Source organism: Saccopteryx leptura, chromosome 1 (assembly GCF_036850995.1).
Source record: "Saccopteryx leptura isolate mSacLep1 chromosome 1, mSacLep1_pri_phased_curated, whole genome shotgun sequence".
NCBI lineage: Eukaryota > Metazoa > Chordata > Mammalia > Chiroptera > Emballonuridae > Saccopteryx > Saccopteryx leptura.
Window position 1 is genome coordinate 24,746,295 of NC_089503.1, and position 7,550 is coordinate 24,753,844.

At 37.6% G+C, this 7,550-nt stretch overlaps 1 non-coding gene across 1 annotated transcript; it reads right to left on the minus strand.

Moving 5' to 3' along the window:
- Positions 1 to 7,120: 7,120 nt before the first annotated feature.
- TRNAA-CGC (transfer RNA alanine (anticodon CGC)) lies at positions 7,121 to 7,195 on the minus strand. Its single transcript has one exon. It is a non-coding gene; the product is annotated as a tRNA-Ala (tRNA).
- Positions 7,196 to 7,550: the final 355 nt, after the last annotated feature.

A 7,550-nucleotide genomic window follows, 5' to 3' on the forward strand; every position in this document is an offset into this window, starting at 1 on the left:
AAAATTAAATCAGGCCCTTCTGCTCTATGGCCATTTTAGAAAAGTGTACTCTGTCTCCAGGAAGTATTTGTAATAGAAAAGCACAACCATCTCTAATGGTTTCAGACCATTTGTTTAGCCTCCCTTTGAAAAGTGTCAGTCTCTTTTGTCCTTAGAACAAGTCCTCATCCACATTCTTCCATCAGGTACATTAGTGTTGAAAGACTGTCAGTTGGGTAATGAGAATTCAGCGACGTGAGAAGGCATGTCATATTTCTGAAAATGATGGAAAGTCATTTCCCACCTCTTTCCCAGAGTGGATGTCTTATTTTCCTGCCAATCTCCTGGCATCACATTAGTCACACATGGCTTGATCTGGTCAGATTCATCAACTAAATGACTCTTATCAATTATGTGACAGTTTTCCATTGTCCAAACTTGTCATGAGACCCACTGGTTTTTCAGCATCTTTCTACAAGTATATTTGATGCTTAAAATCCACCACTAAAATTCAGTGAAAGGTACAGGAGTTCTGATGGAAACACTGACACATAGAAAAACTTTCTCCCACATTGTTCCATTTGAATAGCTACTGTTCATTCTTTAGATTTTAACTTAACATGGGAATCAGACTACATGGGAAGCTACCTTCTCTGTCTGTCCACAGCCACACAAACTCTTAGACTGTGGTTAGGTGTTTTTCATTTCTGTCTCTAAAGCACTCTGTGTATACACTTACTGCATTGCAAATAGTTGGATGACTTATCTATCCCAAAACTAAATAAAAAGCTTTAGCTCTACAAGTGAAAAAGAAAGCTGTTGAAAGTCTAAAGCAGGGGTAGTCAACCTTTTTATACCTACTGCCCACTTTTGTATCTCTGTTAGTAGTAAACTTTTCTAACCGCCCACAGGTTCCACAGTAATGGTGATTTATAAAGTAGGGAAGGAAATTTACTTTATAAAATTTATAAAGCAAAGTTACAGCAAGTTAAAGCATATAATAATTACTTACCAAATACTTTATGTCGGATTTTTGCTAAGTTTGGCAGAATAAATCTTTATAAAACAACTGACTATAGTTAAATCTATCTTTTTATTTATACTTTGGTTGCTCTGCTACCGCCCACCATGAAAGCTGGAACGCCCACTAGTGGGTGGTAGGGACCAGGTTGACTACCACTGATCTAAAGGGTAATTTTTTAAAACATACATATAGAAATAAAGCTTCTCATTGAGTTTGCAACATTTCAGCTATATTTTATTAAAATAAAGGCTTCTTTACATTCATTCTGTTAGTTTCTGGGGTGTCTGAATGCTGTGGTAAATGAGAAACCTGCTTAATATAAATACATGGTCTAAGGAAGGTGCATCTTGATTACTTACTATTTTTTGTTTGGTGTTTTTCTTTATCTTCTGAGATAATTTACATATATATATGTTCCAATTCTTCTATGAAATGCTTCATATCTCTTATACAAGTTCATTCATGTTTTCTGATTATTCTTTTTGTTTTAAACTATGTTTTCATTTTATATGTAAGATACCTTTAATATTTTGGGGATAAACATAGAGATTGGAACTAGAGAACGATGAAATCTATGAAGAATTGAATCAATTAAATAAATAAAAGGCTACCTATCCAAATGTATGGTCAACCATATCGAGAATTTTTTTCAGATTTATTGGAGAGGTTAGGGACAAACTACTAATGAGATCTTAAAAAACTAAACCAAGTATATAAATAACAAAAGACAAATTTTAAATAAGTAGAGACATAAAGGAAATGACATAATCATAATATATTATTCCACTAACTTATAAATGGTTACTTTAATAAATCAAAGACTTAATAAATTTTATTTTTAATAAATTTAATAAAAATATTGACTATTTAAAATATACAATAGAACTATATGGAAAGAACAGAGACAAGAAAAATGAATATGGAGTGGGAATAGTTTTAAATTTTAATAAGGTAGTTAAGGAGGATGTTTAGAGATGTCTTAAACAAAAATGTTTGTACATATATACTTAAGCAACATATTTAAAAATAAAATTTTTGATAGCATGAAAAAATATAAGACTTTAACTTAAAGTATATTTTAGAAGTACTTGGAGAAAGTGTGTAGAGGGTGCAAAGCAGGTACAAGAATGGGATAAGAAGGGACAACAGATTTGTCAAAAGGCTTGTAAATAAATGATTATTGAAATGATTAATTTGTATTATTATATAACAATTGGGTTTTAATCAAAAATAGTCATCTATTGATTATGAAAAAAATTCTTAACTTTTAGTTTAAAACGTTTTATAGTGTAAGAGTAAGCTGAGTTATGCAGGATGTATATTAGATTTAAAAATCTAATTTCTGAAATCTAGTAGGTGTACATAATACAGAATAATATTCTACATAAATGGGACACTAAAAGATAAATAAGAAATAGAGCTTTCCATCATGGGTCTTCTAAACTATTATTTGCATGTTTGTGTGTTTGTGCATATGTGCGTTGTCTTAGTAAAATAGAATGGGCATGCATATAAAAGCAGAAAGAAATGAGCCTGGCCTGTGATGGTGCAATGAACAGAGCATAAACCTGGAATGCTGAGGTCTCTGTTTTGAAACCCTGGGCTTGCCTGGTCAAGGCACATACAGCAAGCGATCGATGAACAACAAAAGTGAAGCAACTATGAGGTGACACCTTTTGCCCCCCCCCCCACGCCTACTCTCTCCTTTTTTTATAAAATCAATAAGTAAAATCTAAAAATAAATAGGGAGAAATGAATAGTTTGAAACAGAAAAATGTGACAAATTCGCAGCAATAAAAAATACCCTCAGCCTGACCTGTGGTGGCGCAGTGGATAAAGCGTCGACCTGGAAATGCTGAGGTCGCCGGTTCGAAACCCTGGGCTTGCCTGGTCAAGGCACATATGGGAGTTGATGCTTCCAGCTCCTCCCCCCTTCTCTCTCTCTGTCTCTCCTCTCTGTCTCTCCCTCTCCTCTCTAAAATGAATAAAAAAAAAAATACCCTCAGCCTGACCTTTGGTGGCGCAGTGGATAAAGTGTCAACCTGGAAATGCTGAGGTCGCCGGTTTGAAACCCTGGGCTTGCCTGGTCAAGGCACATATGGGAGTTGATGCTTCCTGCTCCTCCTCCCTTCTCTCTCTCTCCTCTCTCTCCCTCTCTGTCTCTCTCTCTCCTCTCTAAAAATAAATAAATAAATAAATAAATAAATAAAAATTAAAAATAATACCCTCAGTGCCTGTTAGAGCAAGAATATTTTTCTTGGCCCTGGCCAGTTGGCTCAGCGGTAGAGCGTCGGCCTGGCGTGCGGGGGACCCGGGTTCGATTTCCGGGCAGGGCACATAGGAGAAGCGCCCATTTGCTTCTCCACGCTCCCCCCTCCTTCCTCTCTGTCTCTCTCTTCCCCTCCCGCAGCCAAGGCTCCATTGGAGCAAAGATGGCCCGGGCGCTGGAGATGGCTCCTTGGCCTCTGCCCCAGGCGCTAGAGTGGCTCTGGTCCCCGCAGAGCGACGCCCCGGAGGGGCAGAGCATCGCCCCTGGTGGGCGTGCCGGGTGGATCCCGGTCGGGCGCATGCGGGAGTCTGTCTGTCTCTCCCCATTTCCAGCTTCAGAATAATACAAAAAAAAAAAAAAAAGAATATTTTTCTTGTTTTTCCCTTCTGTGCTCAATAAAATTGAAATGTTCTTTTGTTACCTTTTCCTTTTTTTCTAATTGATTGAATTTTAGAGAAAGAGAGAAAAACCTCGTTTTGCTGCTTCACCCACCTTTTTTTTTAGTTGATTTATTTTATTTTATTAAATTTGTTAGGGTGACATTTGTTAATAATTTATATAGGTTACATATAGGTACATTCCTATGATACATGATCTGTATATTGCATTGCGTGCCCATTAGCCAAAGTCAAATCGTCTTCTGTTCTCATTTGTTTGGTCTCCTATACCTTCTACTGCATCCCACCTCCCCACCCTTTCCCTCTGGCAACCGCCATGCTGCTGTCTGTGTCTATGCAGTTTTATATCCCACATATGACTAAAATCATATAGTCTTGTTTCCCTTCAAGGCTTTTATCCTGACACTCATTGTGCGTCTTCAGATGAGGCAGACATAAGGAATTGAATCATCTTCTATCCTCCAAAGTAATATAAGATATTTGCAAAGTAAGCAGTATACCTTATGCCATTTATTTTTCTGTGTGTGTCATTTGACTATGGCATGTTAAAATGTGCAAATTTTTCAGCTTACAGAAGTGTTTTTAGGTTCAAAGACACTTCTCGTATTTAGTAAGAGGAGGAGGAGGAGATGTGAAGTAGAAGGAGGTAAAAGAAAAGGAAAAAAAAAAGGGAAAAAATTTTGAAAAAAGAAACTAAGCAACATAGGATATGAATTGTATTAAGAGAAGAAATTCTTTAGTAGACTGCATTCTGAAAAGTGAGGTTACTGTTGTATTTGAAAGTCATTACTTGTTTCTTTATACATTCGTTTTGATTTTGGATACAGTCCTTCTGTAATATATACATCCTGTCTCCTTTCACTGATAAATTTCTCAACTTTTCTGTCATTCCTCTTTAGTTCCTCTCACTTCTCCTCATTGTCTTCCTCTGTGTTGCCTCCTTCTCTCCACTACTCTCCCCGTTTTCTCCTTGATTGCTCCTTCTCTCCTCCTTCTTTTGCACATCCGCCAACACTTTCACCGGATAGTGATGCTTCTGGATATTGGAACAACACGGACACCAGGCATTTTCAGCCTGCTAAATTATAACTCTGCCAGAGAGCTTCTTCCGGGGAGCTAGTGCAAGACAAGCTAGCGGCATGTGCCACACCTGTCATACTCCTTCGATTTAGCAAAGATAATCCTCCTTCAGATGACAGCCTGTTGATAAGTATTCCCAGGCCCAAGATGCAGCCCAGATTCTCATTAACCTAATTAAGACTGCTGATACATGACTCACTTTCTTTTCCCCTCCTTTGATCAAGTTGTCACTATCTATTTGAATATTCATCTTTTCTTCTCTGTTATTGACTAGCCAGGATGTGTCACACATAGAAACAATGCAGGGTGTCTATTATTATGTTGCTATAATCTTTTTTGGTACATTCTTTCACATGTCAAAAAGCAATAGCACCTTCGATAAGTTTGAGATCTGTGAGTATAATTATGACTTACTAGTGTCTAAAATTGTGCAGACACTACTTCCCAGGAGGAAGTACAAATGGCCAACAGATATATGAAAAGATGCTCATCTTCTTTAGTTATTAGAGAAATGCAAATCAAAACTGCAATGAGATACCACCTCACACCTGTTAGATTAGCTATTATTAACAAGACAGGTAATAGCAAATGTTGGAGAGGCTGTGGAGACAAAGGAACCCTCATACACTGTTGGTGGGAATGTAAAGTAGTACAACCATTATGGAAGAAAGTATGGTGGTTCCTCAAAAAACTGAAAATAGAACTACCTTATGACCCAGCAATCCCTCTACTGGGTATATACCCCAAAAACTCAGAAACATTGATACGTAAAGACACATGCAGCCCCATGTTCATTGCAGCATTGTTCACAGTGGCCAGGACATGGAAACAACCAAAAAGCCCATCAATAGATGACTGGATAAAGAAGATGTGGCACATATACACTATGGAATACTACTCAGCCATAAGAAATGATGACATCAGATCATTTACAGCAAAATGGTGGGATCTTGATAACATTATACGAAGTGAAATAAGTAAATCAGAAAAAAACAGGAACTGCATTATTCCATACGTAGGTAGGACATAAAAGTGAAACTAAGAGACATTGATAAGAGTGTGGTGGTTACGGGGGGAGGGGGAAAGGGAGAGGGAAAAGGGGAGGGGGGGCACAAAGAAAACTAGATAGAAGGTGACAGAGGACAATCTGACTTTGGGTGATGGGTATGCAACATAATTGAAAGACAAGATAACCTGGACTTGTTGATCTTTGAGTATATGTAACCTGATTTATTGATGTCGCCCCATTAAAAAAATAAAATTATAATTAAAAAAAAATTGTGCAGAGCAATGTGGTATTCAAACAGCTAGGAAAAAGAGCAGTCTTGACTGAAAAAAATAAAATGATTCTTTACTCTCAAGGGAAGTCTCGGTCATGCTACGGTGAAATGCTTCATAAAAAAATGATCTCTATGCAAGTGCAAGCCCAGTCTTGCAGCCTGTGCTGCTTCAAAGATTAGCTGCAGAGACTTGGTAACTATACCCCTACTGATGGTCAATGTGCCGGTCATTCACAGTTCACCATAAATGTTTCCATAATGAAGATCAGGAATATAATACAGAGATTACCATCTGACTTTTGCATTCACAGAAGCTACAACCTGTATTTGCCACATGCCTGCTCTGTTTTTCTTTTCTTTTTGTGTGTGTTTTTACAGAGGGATCATGTACACAGAATTCCATTAATGATTATTCTTGGATCATAGTACACTGTCATATTTAAATTGCATATGCCTTTTTAAAACTTCTTAACTTATGTGTATTTTTAATTAAATGTTTATATATATCCACAAAAATTCGTAAGTGATAAAACAAATAGTGGTCAAGTTATTGCGTCTCAAATTAAAACATTATCAATAACATGCTTCAGAATTTTTACCTTTTTTTACTCCCCTGCTGCCACCAACTGGTAATATGTATCTTTAATAGGTTTAACATTTACTTGTTTTTTTTAAATGTATTTTATTATATACATATATTTCTTGGTTGTGTTCTTTTCTTAAATTTTTGTAGCCTTATGTGACTTGCCTTTTGTGTGTGTGTGTGTGTGTGTGTGTGTGTGTGTGTGTGTGTGTATGTGTGTGTGTATTTTTCCGAAGCTGGAAATGGGGAAGCAGTCAGACAGACTCCCGCATGCGCCCGACTGGGATCGACCTGTCATGCCCACCAGGGGGCGATGCTCTGCCCATCTTGGGACGTCGCTCTGCCGCAATCAGAGCCATTCTAGCGTCTGAGGCAGAAGCCACAGAGCCATCCTCAGCTCCCAGGCAAACTTTGCTCCAGTGGAGCCTTGGCTGGGGGAGGGGAAGAGAGAGACAGAGAGGAAGGAGAGGGGGAAGGGTGGGGAAGCAGATGGGCACTTCTCCTGTGTGCCCTGGCCGGGAATCGAACCCAGACTCCTGCACGCGAAACCGACGCTCTACCACTGAGCCAACCGGCCAGGGCCTGTGACTTGCCTTTTTATATTACATTATGACATTATATGCTCATATTTCACATGGAACATTGATTCAAGAATATTCACTGCTGTGTAATATTTTATTGAAAATATATAACAATTTATTGATTATTTCACTTGTCAATAGTCATTTGTACCATTTCCATGTTTACTGTTATAAACAATAATGCTATGGTTATTTATACATCTCATAGTAAACAAATGCCAGAGTTTCTTTAAGCATATACTTGGAAGCAGAATAACAGGTTCAAAGGATATTTGAATATTCAAATATGAAGATTATGCCAAATTGTTTTTTAATTGTTTGCATCAAACATAGTTTTTAAGAAATGTATATAATCA